This window comes from Polypterus senegalus, chromosome 7 (genome assembly GCF_016835505.1).
Source record: "Polypterus senegalus isolate Bchr_013 chromosome 7, ASM1683550v1, whole genome shotgun sequence".
NCBI classification, from domain to species: Eukaryota; Metazoa; Chordata; class Cladistia; order Polypteriformes; family Polypteridae; genus Polypterus; species Polypterus senegalus.
Genome location: NC_053160.1, coordinates 17,576,929 through 17,593,725, shown reverse-complemented (window position 1 = coordinate 17,593,725; position 16,797 = coordinate 17,576,929).

Below are 16,797 nucleotides of genomic sequence, written 5' to 3'. Positions count from 1 at the left end.
AAATGATCATATGTTTCGCCGACCGGTAAAGTCTGCGTCAAAGTGGTGCCGTGAGAACTCAAGTGTCAAAGAGTCCCCTCCTCAGCAGAGGGGCATTGACGTCACGTGTGACATGAAGCCCCACTGTGTGTATCATTTGAATTATTAATCTCATTAGCTCAAATATGACGATCGCCGCCGTTCCCCTTTCCACAAAACAAAGAGTGACGGAATAAAAAGTAACGTTCATTTTCGTTATTTGATTAGACCTGTAACCTTCTGCTTAGACCAGGCAGCACATGTATGCGGAGCTTCTAATGCAAGAAATATGGTAATGATTCAGCTCGGCTTGACACTGCTGACATCACCTTTTTACTGCGGGTATTTGGCACTTTTTATGAATAAGATGGCAATGTTTCATGGTGACACTTTTTACTGATGTGGGTTTGAAAATGTTGGGATGCGCGTAAAATTGATTTTATGACATTTCAATAGTGCAGTGACTTTCATACGGACCCAAAAGCAGCGACGACGCGAATAATCACGAGGGTTTAGGCGATATGTCACGTAGTTGTGTTTTTTTGGCGTCACTATTTACCGTTGCTATCTTAAAAACTTAGCAAGACGCGTAAAATTATTTGTGTGACAAATAGATCCATGTAATACACCGCCTGGCATAGTAACCAATATCGCAAAAGCAAAAATGAACCAGTCGTGAGGAGGAGTAGCTGTATCTACACTCTTAAAAATAAAGGTATTAGAGTAGTTCTTCGGGAACTATTTTTGGTTCTCAAAAGACCCATCCACCTGATGATTCCAGAAAGAACCATTTATTTATTTGGATCCGTAACGAGCTCCATGCAGTAAATTACCATACATAGATGGTAGCAGATTTGCGAAATACCAGTTGTTTCTGATTTTAAAAGGACCCTCTGTGCATACAATAACACTATAACAGTAACAGGCTACGTACAGGTTTTCCTAATATGTTAGTGTCCTGCTAGTTAGCCTACCGCACATTAAAGATTTTATTTAGTTTCTACATACTGATTTAGGATAGTTTTTCAAAGCACAAAGACACAACTTCATATGCAAAGAACCCGCCCAAGAATGAAATCGTGCTTTGTCAAATAATAGTTCTATGATGATCCATAAAGTGCCATTAAAGAACCAGCATTATTAAGAGTGTAGTGAAATTTCTTTTTCAAAGTTGGCATGTAAATTTAAAGAAAAGAGTCCGAATTAAATTAAATCAGGTTCTAGAATATTTTCAGATGTGAAGTCATATTATAGGAGTAGTAACAGTAATATAGAGTACTGCTAAATTCTTACGTGTATGTCAGGTAGTGTGCTGAATTAGACAGATAGACATAAAGGCACTGTATAATTGATATATATATGAAAGGCACTATATGATAGATAGATAGATCGATAGATAGATAGAAAGGCACTATATGATAGATAGATAGATAGATAGATAGATAGATAGATAGATAGATAGATAGATAGATAGATAGAAAGGCACTATATGATAGATAGATAGATAGATAGATAGATAGATAGATAGATAGATAGATAGAAAGGCACTATATGATCGATAGATAGATAGATAGATAGATAGATAGATAGATAGATAGATAGATAGAAAGGCACTATATGATAGATAGATAGATAGATAGATAGATAGATAGATAGATAGATAGATAGATAGATAGATAGATAGATAGATAGATATCTGCAGGAGGAAATTTGGCTTTTTAAAGAAGCTATATCTATTATTAAAAAAAAAAAATCTAGGGAGGGAGACTAGGGAGATGAGATGTGATCTTCTCGGAGGACAATTTGACGTCCCGCGAGAGACACTTTAACCTCAAGCGAGACATGTGTAGCTTCCTCCATTGTCTCCTTACTTGGTCTTCAGTTATAGAGAGTCCATATTGATGATCAGAGATGGACTTGTCACTGGCCATTCCAGTTAAGGTGGCAGGGGTTGTTGATGTAGTAGGTATGGTGTGGTCATTACAAGATGGTGGCAGTGGCAGGGAAAATCTATTCAAAAAGAGGTTCAGTGCTTTAGCTTTGTCCACATCCCCTTTTAGCACCTGAGCCCTAAATTACCTGAGTTCAGTAATAATGCAAGTCCATTCCAGACATCCTTCATGTTATTTTGAGTAAGTTTGTTTTCTATATCAGATTTCACCTCACACACACATACCACAATCACCACCAAATGAAGTTGCCTGTATTGCAGCTATACACATTACAGGTGGCAGCAGATGAAACTTGAAATCATTCTGACCTTCCAGTCTGGAGTTAAGAAGATGATTATTTCAGCAGGGGTGATATCAACTTCCTAAAATCCTGTTGGAGCTACAGTTGAATAATATTGTCTATAGCGCTCAATGCAGTAACTCGCCAAATATAAATAAATATGATTTTATGATTGTTATAGGCTCTCCTGATATTATGACAATGAATCAAAGGCACTTACACATTCACCTTAAGAAAGATAAAAAATACGTTTTTGCTTGGAAAACCCACAAGCCCACAAAAGGGGAATGATTTTGGAGATGGCGGGTGAATTCAGACTTGGACATCTTTGGTGATCTGAAAATGTGGTTTAACCTTCACACAGTAGTAATCAGGGGTCTCGGTGTAACTGCCCAGTGAGGGCAACTGACTCCGCCCTTTTCCAGTCCCTGGGCCATAAAAGCATGACTGCCCGGTAGAAGGCGACACTTCTTGACTAAGCAACTACATCGGCAACAATGTATTTGTTGTAAAGCCCAAAATCACTCAAGGAATGCCACAATGGGTTTTAACAGGCCTTGTTTTGTGACAGCCCCTCAGTTTTGACTCCCTAAAAAGAAAAAGACCCCCGAAAAATAATCATATTTTAAACAATGAAGTGCACAGACATCTGGCCATTTAATGCAGTGTGGTAATTCAAACTAGTAATGGCGTGTGGACACTCGATCTTTTCATCCAATGGATATTTGCCCCCCTTGGTGATTTCAGAGTATGGACACCAGATCGGTTTATTGAGCGATGGGGTTTCCTTCCAGGTGATTGTAGCCCATAACACTGCACAAAAAATGTATAGATAGTCATCTGGGTGTCGCCCCCTCTGATGGTGTCATCCAGTGTGGTCTGCACCCCGCCTACTTCCTTATTCTCTCTTTTTTTTTTTTAATCTTGTTCTCTGCACCTTCACTCTTGTATGTACTATAACTTGCTTTGTAATTTGCTTTGGATAAAGGTGTCTGTTAAACAATCAATTCATCCATCCATCCAGGACTTGCTTCTGTAGGGTAGACTCTGCTCCCTCATGCCCTTGTACTACATTAGATTATATAAACTAACTAGCCAACCCGCAGCGTACCATACGCCACATAATCAGGCTGTTTTTTTAATGATTTTTAAGCACAGGGAGAAAATTAACATTTGAAAAATTTAATGTAATAAATCAGCAAAAAAAGCAACATTTTAACAATGCACGGAATGAACCAACACACAATCGTCCGTGACTGAAAACTGGCGGACCGCAATCGCTCCTTCTCTTGCCGGACGGAGGGATGGGGGTGCACGGCGCAGAATGTGGAACGGGAGGAGAGGAGAAGGACGTCCATTCAGCTCCCTCTGTCATGCTAGTCTCCTGAATTCTTATTCAGTATGTACTGCCCGCTCATGTGCCCAACTCCAACTCGTCACTTGAGTCGTTGGCTGCTTTTCTATATATAATCCACCAAGACACCCGACCACGGTAGTAGCGAGGTATGTGTACAAAGGGTAGGGACGTAATAAGTGGGAGCATATGAGTCGCACTTAGTGGGAATTCCATGGTTTGCAGCCCGAATGGTGTTCAACGGCTTACCCACGCCTCTCTGCGGCGTGTAGTCACACACTCAATCTCATACATAATTATTTATTGAATGCTAAACATTTTTGGAAAGACATGGTTGTCTAAAACAGGTTGGTGTGAGAATACAACAGTAAGTGAATGAAAAGATGGAACTCTGGAGAGAGCCAAATACAACACAATAGTGAAGCCGCGGCATAACAAACGCCACATAATTATTTATTGATGGTTGAACACTTCTGGAAAGGCACAGTTGTCTAAAAAGGGAGGGTTTGAGGATACAACAGGAAGTGAATGAAAAGATGGAACACTGGAGAGAGCAACATATAATTGTCCGTGAGTGAAGAAGACGCATGTTTGTCGCAGATGCGAATTGCTGTATGTAGCGTGTAAAACAGTTTGCTATGGTGCACGCGGTCGTGCGTCGCAACAGAAAACTTGGTTTTTAAAGACTGCTTACTTCATTGTGTTTTAACCTCAGTTGTAAAGGATTGTTTAAAGGATCCCATGGGATACGCCTCGCAAACCGTTTTACACGCTGCATATGGCGATTCACCTCCGCGAGAAACATGCCTCTATGAACAATCAACGTAGCTCGAGGTGCATGACATGCACATGACATTAACCTGACCTGCACTGCATGTGGCCTCTACGACAGACGAATATAAATGACGCTGTTCTTTCTGTGTCGTCGTGCCCGAGTTGGTGGGCGTGGCTCTGCGAGTTGTCGTCGTATCCAATGGTCTTGGAGTTGGTGGCTGTGGCTCCTCCCTGCGTGCGCCATAGGTGTCTTACTTGTCGGCGGCTTAGTGAATCCACGCCCCTTCCGGCGTGCTTTCCATGGGTGTCTTGCCTTAGTGAATTATATATATAGATGGGGAGATTCAGATGCCCACAGCAGTCTAAAAAGTCCTGCCCTCCTTTCAGACATTCAGTACGCGCACGGTACAATCATTTCTCATTCGTGTGTATTGTCAGGCACAGTTCATGTGCTCTCATAAATATGAAAAGTCCTCAGTTACATCCTTTAAAGTAGCTTTTCTGGACAGTATTTTTAGACATACAATCTATTCATTTCCTTCGATGTGGTCCTTTTATGGACAATAATCTTATACGTTCAAGATGACACATCAAAGACTAAGCGAAGAAGAAAGGGCAGCATGTCAAAAACAGGCCCAAAAGCATTGGAGAGAAAAGAATTCCAAAAAGAACAATAATAATCTAAGTGCAAATTCGGAAAATAAGGAAAGTAAAAAATCAGCCCGGAACAAGTGGAATTGAAAACCTAGCAGGTCCATGTGGGGTCGGAAATAAAAGAGTGGAAGACAAAGTAGAATGTCGTAAAGAGGTAGAGCAGGTTAGAGATTATGAAAGTATTAAAATTCAAAAGTCTCAAAAAAATTATAGTAAAGATCGCAAGAGTGCTAACAAATGGAAATTATTAATCAGTGAAATAATGGAACAGCAAAAACAGATTGAATATATTTATGACCACAGAGAAGCGATACAACATAGAATCGAAAGAGTTAAACGATCGGACATATTAGAAATTCTACAGCCAATAATGGATACTAATCAATACGTCCAAAAGTATCACACTTTAGATGATATTTATCTGAAAAGCTAGGACAAAGACGTTTTCTTGGATTTTGGATTTGTTGTTTGGTGAAAGTGAAATCTACATACGTGAGCGGCAGAGACACGAAGTGGCTGGTGCATAGCGCAGGCAGGGGGGTTGGCGAGCAAAGCAAGCAGGGGGTGAAGCCCTCTAGTAAACCATTAGAAACAGAGTGAAATTGTGGAGGTTAAAATCCCAATCAATAAATCCTTTAAAACCGAGGTTAAAATACTGGCTGGAAGCAGTCCCTTCTTTAAAAACCTTCTTTAGCTGGTGGCTCCCCTGTTTCTCCCATCTGGGCCCTACACCAGGGGAGTCCCTCTACCTGCAGTTGACCTTCTCCTTCTGGTCTGGTAGCCTTTCGATCCCTTGCTCTGTACAGATCTCGCCAGACTGAGACTCGTTCCCCAGCAACTAGGGCGCTTACACTGTGGCTTCCAACAGTCTCAAGCCTCCAACTAATGATGCCTTCAGCAGGATTGACCCAATCCAGCTGCCCCTGAGTGCCAGTCAAACACCCCGCTAGGGCTCCCTTTCCAGCTGCCTGCAACTACCAGTGAGGCTGCTCTTCCTGCTTGCTCGCTCGCTCACACCCGCACCGCCTCTTCTTCCTCCTCTAGCCTCCGTTCTCTCTCTTTCTGATCTTTCTTCTCTCCCCCTCCACACTCGTGCTCCTACTATATATAATGGGGATGTGGTACAGGTGTGGCGATTAGCAGCTCCCGGCATCAATTACGGATACAGACGATTCCTCACCTGTACACTTAAGTGAGGAAACACCCGCACCACATCACGTCCGAGAACCGTTCTGGCCACACTACCATGCCCCCTCTTTAGGCCTCAAGTGTGGCGATTATTTATTTTAAAACTGGCCATTTTTTCTGAGCTGCGGACCTGCTATACCACATGAAGTGCTCAGATTAAAGCAGAACGCCTTGAATGAATTAAAGCAGCATTTTCCAACTTGTGGGCCGTGGCCGACCCTAGATTAAACCTCACCCACCCCCCTCACTGCTCCAGTGCTTTAACTGAATATTTATACTGTGTGAAATACGCAGACACAAAGTCGACGTGAGAACTGCTTCCGGTCTCCTGCCCAAGTCATCCAAAGCACTTCCAGATTGTGCAGAAACCAGGCCAGTCCCCTAGGGCAGCACCCCTAGCAGTCTCCAAAAACCCCAACAGGACTGTGGCTCCAGACTCCAACTCCCATGCCTCCCTGTGGGTGTCCTGATCAGGTTTAGCTCAGATACACACAGCCACCTGTCGTGTGAGGTAATGATCTGCTCCAGGTGAGCCTGTTCACCCGAACCTTCCATTATGGCCTCTTGGTCGGGTATGAATCCTTCCTTTATTCCAGCCAGGATACCCATTCTTCCATCCTGGCACCTAAAATATCTTCCAAATAATAATGATGTGCTGAGATTAAACTTGAATGCCTTGAATGAACGAGGGCAGTGTTTACCAGCTTGTGGGCCATGACCAACCCCAGAAAAAAAACCTTGCTGAACCCCCTCACTGCTCCACTGATTAGACGACTTTTCCAGCGATTTTCATTCATAGTCTTCTTTTTCATAATCTTAGAAAGTCAGACGTAGTTGGTGGTGTACTTTCATGAAGGCCAGTTGTCTAATCTGACATAGGCTACCGTACCCAGCGATTCACTCCACCTCATCCATGGCTCGCCCCCACAAATCCAACAGGATTGGTTTTGTCCTTGTTTGTGCCTGAGTACTGACAACCAATAAGTACTCATTCAGAAGTACAACGTATATAACGTAGTGACGAAGAATAAGGAACGCAGGTGTTTTGTGCCTTACAAACAGAGGAAAATACTTGTTTGTGTGATGTCTTGTGTTTTACATATCACAACAGAATGGAAAAAGAAAAAAAAAGGGGATGAGATGGCTGCTGAATCCTTTTTGCAGCATCGGCACCATCAGGCAGCATGCTGATGACTGTCAAAAAAAAGGGCAAGCAAGGTGGAAAATTATCCCACAGTTGTTAAATTTGACATGCCCAGCGATTTTCAGTTGTATAAATTGACATGGTCTGGCAATGAGATCAGCAACAGCATTTGACAAGTCTGCCATACCCAACTTCTAGTGGTCATGTAATATGACATCGGCTTTGACTGAATATTTATTCACTTATTTAATAAGCAGACACAAAAAGACTTTCTTTTAAAGTCGACCTGAGAACTGGTTCCGGTCTCCTGCCCAAGTCATCCAAAGCACTTCCAGATTGTGCAGAAACCAGGCCAGTCCCCATAGGGCATCACCCCCTGGTAGTATCCAAAGATCTCAACAGGGCTGTGGCTCTGGACTCTAACTCCCATGCCACCCTGCAGATGTCCTGATTGAGTTTAGCTCTGAGAAACACAGTCACCTGTCGTGTGAGGGAGCAACCTGCTCCTGGTGAGCCGTTTACCCGATCCTTTCATTATGACCTCCTGGCCGGGTATGAATCCTTCCTTTATTCCAGCCAGGATACCCATTCTTCCATCCTGGCACCTACAATACCTCCCAAATAATTATGAAGTGCTCAGATTAAACTAGAATGCCTTGAATGAATTAAGGCAGCGTTTGCCAACCTGTGGACCGTGGCCGACCCCAGACAAAACCATGCCCACCCCCCTCACTGCTCCAATGATTGTGCTTGATTCACAGCGGCAATCGCGGCCAATCTTGAACAGCCTCCCCAACCCCCAATCTGACATGTGTGCTCAATTTACCATACTGGAAACTTGATTCCTCTACCACTCTGGTGACCCACCAAGCTTTGATGATTGCTCTCAATTCACCGATGAGGACCACTCCGCTGCTCCCTTGTCAGACAATCTAATTCACAAAGACCCCCTCCACTTCCATCCGAGGCCCTCACACTTTCATCCGCAAAACTGGATTGTAACACCACAAAGTATGCATGTTATCTGCGCAAAATAAGCAACCGTAAAGATCATGAGCTTTTGCTCCCTTCCCTCTTTCATTCCGTATGTCAAAGTGGATGCTTCCACTCTAATCCCAGTGTGTTTTCCTCCTTATGCTACAACAGGGCAGTTACCTTCTCCTTCTTTCACTAAACTGGTAAATCCCTGTAATTAATGCTTCACTTTTGCTGTCCTACCTAGTGATTATGATCTCAGGGACGCCTCAATTGTACACAGGTGGTCATACTTAGTGTGACTCAGCACACGCAGCTCAGAGTTGACAAACTCATGACTTCTTTATCTTTTCAAGACACAGTACTGGTACACGAGGAATTTATTATCCCCATTAATGGTTACGTGTATTCAATAACATTAAGATGTAGCCTACAGACTAGTGACAGTAGTAATAACACAAGCAAACAGATAACACAACAAAATTAAATAAAACATGACAGGTTAGTTATTCACAATACTCATGCGGTTCTCATGTTAATGAATGTTATATTTCAGCCAGGATTCCTCCCCTGGCTGGGGTAAATTTCTGTCTATTTTTTTCCATTTTTTTATTTTGTTGTTTCTATTAATTTTACTTGCCTTTATTATTTGCATTACTCTTTCTTTTTATTATTGTCTGTGTATCAAAGCCTTTTTTATGTTCCATATGTTATTTGGGTGGTTCCCCAGGTGGTGGGACTCCTAGCACTATAAAGGTGAGGGTTTCCCACAGTTCTTGGCAATTCCTTCGAATGTGCTAGGCAGTTGGCAAGTTTATTTGTGGTTTTGCTTCTGAATTTTGATTCATTGGATTTTTTTGACGTTCTGCTCTGTTTTTTTTTATCTTATCTTGGATTACTGTATTGTTTGTCTCGGATTGCTTTTGCTGCCTTTTGTGCCCTTCATAGTGTAACAGAGAATTTTAGTGCAAATAGAACTTTTTACTTTATTAAGATCCTGTGTTTGCCCTCATTATTAGCTGCGGTTTGATGGTAAATCCCCCCACAGTGGGTATTTTCGAACATTTTTGGGGATGTCAGTTCATAACATGTGACTTTTCAGTAGCCTTATTGCCTGATGGCAAATATTTTCCCAAATTAAACTGCTAGTAGTCCTTGTTATGATATATTGTGATTGATTTTCTAGTGAGGTTATTTTGCCACAGTCCCAGAAGACAAGTTTATGGGGAAAACCAAAGACTGCATTTGAACCTAATACCAACTGTAAAGCATGGAGTTGGTCATGAGGCTGATTTGTTGCATCAGGACTTGGGGACCGCACCATCATAAAATCCAGTATGAATTCTTCATTGTACCATTATAAATACATACATAAATCAATCAATGAATAAATATATACACACACCTGAATGAGAACAAAGGAAGAAATTTAAAAAGAAAGGAAGTGTTTGACTTGACAGTCCCAGTGCCAGTGAGGTACTATGCCATTATTATGCTGTTGGTATAAAGGACCCCCCGTAGGAATTTTGTTGACACACTTCTGCTAAATAATTTGTTGACTTAGGTTGAGTCCTCAGTGTTAGTGTGTCAGAGAAAGGATGTGCAGCATTTACAACTGAGTACAATTCAATTTAGCTCTCCTTTACTATGACATCCGTTGGATCCAGTGTGCATCCCATAACTGAGCCTTCCATTTCAATAGATAGACAGATATGAAAGGCACTATGTGAAGATAGATAGATAGATAGATAGATAGATAGATAGATAGATATGTATTGTATAATCGATATATACATATACTGTATAATCAATATTTAGCTATTAAAGGTACTATATAATAGATAGATAGATAGATAGATAGATACTGTATAATCAATATTTACATATTAAAGGCATTATATGATAGATAGATAGATATGTACTGTATAATCGATATTTAGCTATTAAAGGTACTATATAATAGATAGATAGATAGATAGATAGATAGATAGATAGATAGATAGATAGATAGATAGATAGATAACACTTTATTTTCCCCAAGTGCAAATTAATGTAATCATCATAGCTTCATCTTAACACTGGAAGGTATAAACAAATGGTTGAAGTAAATTTCCCAAAGATCCAGTGGCACACCTCTTCAGAGAGCTGCTGTGTTATTAAAGGATTATCTGTGCCTGCTCTAGATGCCGTGCTCAAACTTGCGACATAAGACTTTTGCTTTCCTTGCCTTCTTTATTTAATGATTGTTGTCAGTGATTGACTGTGAGTGTGGTCTTGCTTTCCCAACCCTGGTGGCATGTGCAATGTTTCATGATGCTATGTGCAAGTGAGGCCAAAAATGAAACCTTTTCTGAGAAAAAAGGTGTTTTGGTGGGCACCAGTTATTATAAGGGCAACATGATGGCATAGTGTTTGAGCTGGTGCCTGACAAGTCCAGAAGCCTGTGTTCAAACCCTCTGCCCAGTCTTTGTCAGTGTGGACTTTTCTCCTTTTTCCTTTGTTTGATGATTTCTCTCTCTCTCTCTCTCTCTCTCTCTCTCTCTCTCTCTCTGTATTTCAAACACTTTCAGTGCTTATACTTGCACCCCCTTTGAAGTTTTCACCTTTTGTTGTCATACTATATTGAATTCAAGTGCATTTTATTTGGCTTTACTGACATTGATCAAGAGAAAAATAATCTTTAATGTCAAAGTGAATGGAGATCTGTATGAAGTGGACTAAATTAATTAGAAACTAGGGGGCTTTGCCCCCTGCTTGCTTTGCTCGCCACCCCCGTGTTTGGTTTTCCGGATACACACTTTTAAGATTTTTTTTCTTTGAATTGTTATTTCATTAGTTTCACTTTTATTTCAGAACTTCTGTAAAAACAATATTTGGAATCTTTCGAGTCCCAATATGCTGAATCTTTTTAATGAGGTCCGTGAGACACGTGTTTAATGACTTTGTACCATAATTCAGGATAGGTTTCTCTGTTTGGAATTTCAGCACAGACAAAACGATCGACATCATCAGCAGTTAATAATTTTTTTTGAAAAGTAACCAATAAATGCAAACCCCATTTTTGAAATTCTCTGACTTAAACTTCAAAGCCATACAATATTTACATACTTCTGACATATCACCTACAGTATGTCCATATAGTCGATCTCTATTCACCTGTTCGTTATTTCTCTGAGTAATACTTTCTCTTTCTTTGTGCTAATGCGATCTTTACTTTCTTTGTTTGACACTATCGTTTTTTTCTGCTTTCATATTCTGTATCGTGCAATGCATGTGTTTCGCGCCTACATTTTTTTTTAATCTTTTGAATTCCAGTTTTCATTATCTCTAACCTGCTCTGCATGTGTTTGGCCCTCTTGTTTTTTAAGATCTTTATGACGTTTTACTTTGTTTTCTGCTCTGTCTTTTATTTCTGACCTTGCTTTGTCCTGCTTTTTTTTCAATGACACCTGGTCCGTGGTGATTATTTTCCCTTTTTCGAGTAATAATTTCCATTTGTTTGTACTACTGCAATCTTTATTTTCTTTTTTTTTTTAACTTTCTAATTTTCCTACTTTCATATTCTTTAACTTTCATCACATGTGTATCGTAAAATTTTTTTTTTGAGCCTTTCGACTTCCACTGCTTTCATAATCTCTAGCCTGCTCTGCATGTGTATAGTGCCAACATTTTTGAACGTCTTTATGAAGTTCTACTTTGTCTTTTACTCTCTGTCTTTTAATTCTGAGCTCGATTGGATGTGCTTTTTTTCAATACCACTTGTTCCAGGCTGATAATTACTTTCCTTATTTTCTGAATTTGCACCTAGATTATTCTTTTTCTTTTTTGCTCTTTTTTCTCTCCAACGTTTTTGAGTCTCTTTTCTCCACGCTGCTTTCTGCTTTGCTTAGTCGTCGACGTTTCATTTATGACGTATTATCCTTACACGCTTTATATGCGCTGAGAGCCCTGGATCTGTGTGTGGTCAAAGCTTTTACACGACTGAGTGTTTTCCTGCCCATGGTCTTACCTGATATTGGTTGTAAGTAGGCACCAGTTCTACGTGATGATGTTCTACATCATCGCGAGACAGTTCTGGGTCAATCTCTTGGCACAAAGTCTCATGTTTAAGGTCCCCGCGAGATACTCCGTGGCCAATCTCTTTCGTCTCACGGGTCTTTTAAGTGTCTTTCGTGATCTTAATGTGAAAATCACGTCTCGTCTCCCATCTTTCTCTCCCAGGATTTTTTTTTTATAATAGAGAGATATAAAACACAAACTAATTGATCACATAAATTCTCACTGGTACAGCTACCTGGTTTTAGACTTCACATGATTTGTTCAATGGAGATCTCCTGTCTGAGGTTTGAATTGGTTAAGGTATAAATTCATTTAAATGTGGAGGGGCCAACTTGTGTGTGGCTAACCAACACATTGAAAACAAAAGAATACTTTTGGCAACTCCATGAAAAGTACAAGTCAGAGGATGGAGACAAAAAATAATATCCAAGTCAAGGGATATTTCTTGGTGTCCAGTTAAATAATCATTAAGAAATGGACAGAGTATGGCAGAAATGCAAATCCACCTAGAGCAGGCTAACTAACTCCATATAAGAGACCTCTGAGAATTCTTAACACTAGAATTACCAGAGCCTACGAAAAACGTTTTCATCTTTTAACGATGTGTTTACATAGATCGTTGTAGACACGGAACACACATGAAATGCAAGTGTTCCAAATAACGATATAATATTTTTAAAAGGTGTCATTTTGCTTGACTTCTCACTTTACACAGCTCTAAGCAACTGACAGGCAAGTAAACAGACTTGAGCTGAGAAAACTGTGCGGGGTGGGGGGTGTGATAGCAGGCTGCTTGTTGTTTGCTGTTTATCAACACATTTAAAGGACAAAAGACGCTGACGGAGAGGTGAGAAGTGTTTTAAGGTGGGACGGATCTACGAGTTTTTTTGTAGGCTCTGGTAGTGTTGAGGAGTTACAAGCTACAGCGGTTCGGGAGCAGCAACTGGAGCAGAAGGGGTCTGGGGGACAGAGGACAGGAGAGTGAGACGTTAGGATGGCTGTGGCTCAGTCTTTTAAATATATGAAGCCCCACACGAGGAGCACATCATGTGGCAAACCTGCAAGCTTGCAGCTGATCCCGCACAGAGGAGGGGGAAGAGTATGCAGTGTGTGTATTTCCCATTAAAACACTTTATGAGGGAGTTTCTGAAGAGCGGCCGCGTTATTTATATATAACTATATAAAACTGCTCAAAAAAATTAATGGAACACTTTGAAAACACATCAGATCTCAATAGGAAAAAATCCTGCTGGATATCTCTACTGATATTGACTGGGTAATGTGTTAGAAACGAAAGGATGGCAGCCACATCGTTTGATGGAAATGAAGATGATCAACCTACAAGGGGCTACAAAAACACCCCAAAAATCAAAGTGAAAAAATGATGCGGTCGGCAGGCTCGTCCATTTTGATGAAATTTCATTGCAGCAACTCCAAATTGTAATCAGTAGTTTGTTTGGCCCTCACTTGCTTGTATGCATACCAGACATTGTTGGGGGCTTGGGCGTACTCCTAATTAGATGGCAGATGGTGTCCTGGGGAATCTCCTCCCAGATCTGGACCAGGGCATCACTGAGCTCCTAAACAGTCTGAGTTGCAACCTGTTGGCGTCAGATGGACCAAAACATAATGTCCCACCCAGAGGTGTTCTGTTGGATTGAGGTCAGGCGAGTGAGCATGGGGGCCAGTCAATGGGATCAATTCCTTCATCCTCACGCCACATGGGGCCGGGCATTGTCGTGCATCAGGAGGAACCCAGGAGTCACAGCACCTGCATAGGGTCTGACAATGGGTCCAAGGATTTCATCCCGATACCTAATGGCAGTCAAGGTGCCGTCATCTAGCCTGTAGAAGTCTGTACATCCCTCCATGGATATGCCTCCCCAGATATACTATCACTGACCCACCACCAAACCGGTCATGCTGAACAATGTTACAGGCAGCATAACATTCTCCATGGCTTCTCCAGACCCTTTCACATCTGTCACTTGTGCTCAGGGTGAACCTGCTCTCATCTGTGAAAAGCACAGGCCGCCAGTGGTGGACCTGCCAATTCTGGTATTCTATGGCAAATGCCAATCGAGCTCCACGGTGCCCACTAGAGGACGTCGGGACTCAGGCCACCCTCTTGAAGTTTGTTTCTGATTGTTTGGTCAGAGACATTCACACCAGTGGCCTGCCTGCTGGAGGTTATTTTGTAGGCTCTGGCAGTGCTCATCCTGTTCTTCCTTGCCCAAAGGAGCAGATAACAGTCCTGCTGATGGGTTAAGGACCTTCTACGGCCCTCTCCAGCTCTCCTAGAGTACCCTCCTGTCTCCTGCAATCTCCTCCATGCCCTTGAGACTGTGGTGGGAGACACAGCAAACCTTCTGGCAATGACATGCATGTATTGATGTGCCATCCTGAAGACATTGGACTACCTGTGCCACCTCTGTAGGGTCCAGGAATAGCCTCATGCCACCAGTAGTGACACTGACTGTAGCCAAATGCAAAATGAGTGACAGAACAGTTAAGGAGGGAAAAATGTCACTGGCCTCCCTCCACCTGTTAAACCATTCCTGTTTTGGGGGTCGTCTCATTGTTGCCCCTCTAGTGCACTTCTTGTTCATTTCATTAACACCAAAGCAGCTGAAACTGATTAACTGCCCCCTCTGCTATTTAACTGACCAGATCAATTGCCCAGAAGTTTAATTGACTTGATACTATCCTCTGATTAATAAGTGTGCCTTTAATTTTTTTGAGCAGTATATATGTTCATTGTAAGTGTGACAAAGACTGATAAAGATTTGAGGTTGTGACTCAAGATGGCAACACTTCCCGTTAAATGCAAGCCAGGCAGGAAAAGTAGGGTCCAGGTTAGCAGACATCGGAAGTGACATCAGAGGTGGTAAAGTTGTCAATCATCTGGTCTGTAGAAGGAGCAAGTGAAGAGGTGTTAGTATAAAGCTCCACCTTGTGCATCAGTGAGGAATTACCACCACCAGCTGTCCCCAAGGTGCACTATGTGACAACATATACAGTATATCTAGAAAGAGAGAAGAAATACCTTTTAAACATACCAAAGCTGCTAACTTAAATGACAAACTGTAATCGTATGCTGTCTGAATCACTTGCCAACCCACAAATACAACAGAAGCAGCTGACCAGCAGGGCAGCATATTAGTACAGCCAGCCGGGTGTTAGTCATTGTTCTAAATATCCAGAGCATAAACAATGATGACAGAGGGCCTGTTGACAATTTGGCACAAGAAAGATCCAATGAGTAATAAATGAGTAATCAGGCAAAGCATGTCAGGTCAAAGATAGTAAGGAATCTGACCAGTGGATTAGGCTGCACTTTCCCCTCTTCTGCCATAAATGTGCTGTTGTTATCGGCCTCGGGACCTTGAAAAGGCTTGAGTTATTTTTTTTAACAGCTTACAAGCTGTCTGTTTTTTAAGAATGTATCATTATGTTTGGGTTTTATATGTTTAAACAGCAGACTACTTATTTTAAGTTGGAATTATTTTGCTCAAACTGAACTGAGTTTATAATTAGAGGCATTGCAAGCATCCTTTCTTGTACGCACTTCCTGTGTTGCACCAGTCCGTGTTAACTGGTTTACAAAGGAGCAGAAAAGAAGGCAAGTACACGCCACAGAGCCACTGAACCTGTTTCAATCAGTTTAGAATCTGGTATGTGATACAGCAAGTTATTTTACTGTTAATAAATTTGTAAAAGTTCTTAAACTCCTGCCTTTGCTTTGTCATTCTGAGGTGTTGAATGTTCCTTAATGTGGGGGAAAATGAATTTAAATGATTTTAGCACAAAGCCACAATATAACAAAATGTGGAAAAACTGAAGGGGTCTGCATGCTTTCTAAAGGCTCTCTATGTCTATTTAGATATGACTTTGGTGAAATAGTTCTTTTAACTCACAGACCAAACCATCATAAATTGATATCTCCAAATCTCACTGGTTTATCAACCAGTTGAGCCCATTCACCACTTACACAACTAAGGCAGGAGGTCAAGTTCTTCAAGTTCACAGGGTCTTATACTGTTGGGTTTCATCACACAGAGTGCATTGTGAACTGCTGGAACCTTTGGTGCCGGGCAAAACCCAATGTAAACCTAATGGTTTAATTGTGTAATATGTACATTGCATCCAGAAAGTATTCACAGCGCATCACTTTTTCCACATTTCGTTATGTTACAGCCTTCTTCCAAAATGGATTAAATTCATTTTTTTACTCAGAATTCTACACACAACACCCCATAATCACAATGTGAAAAAAGTTTACCTGAGGTTTTTGCAAATTTATTAAAAATAAAAAAATTGAGAAAGCACATGTACAGAAGTATTCACAGCCTTTGCCATGAAGCTCCAAATTGAGCTCAGGTGCATCCTGTTTCCCCTG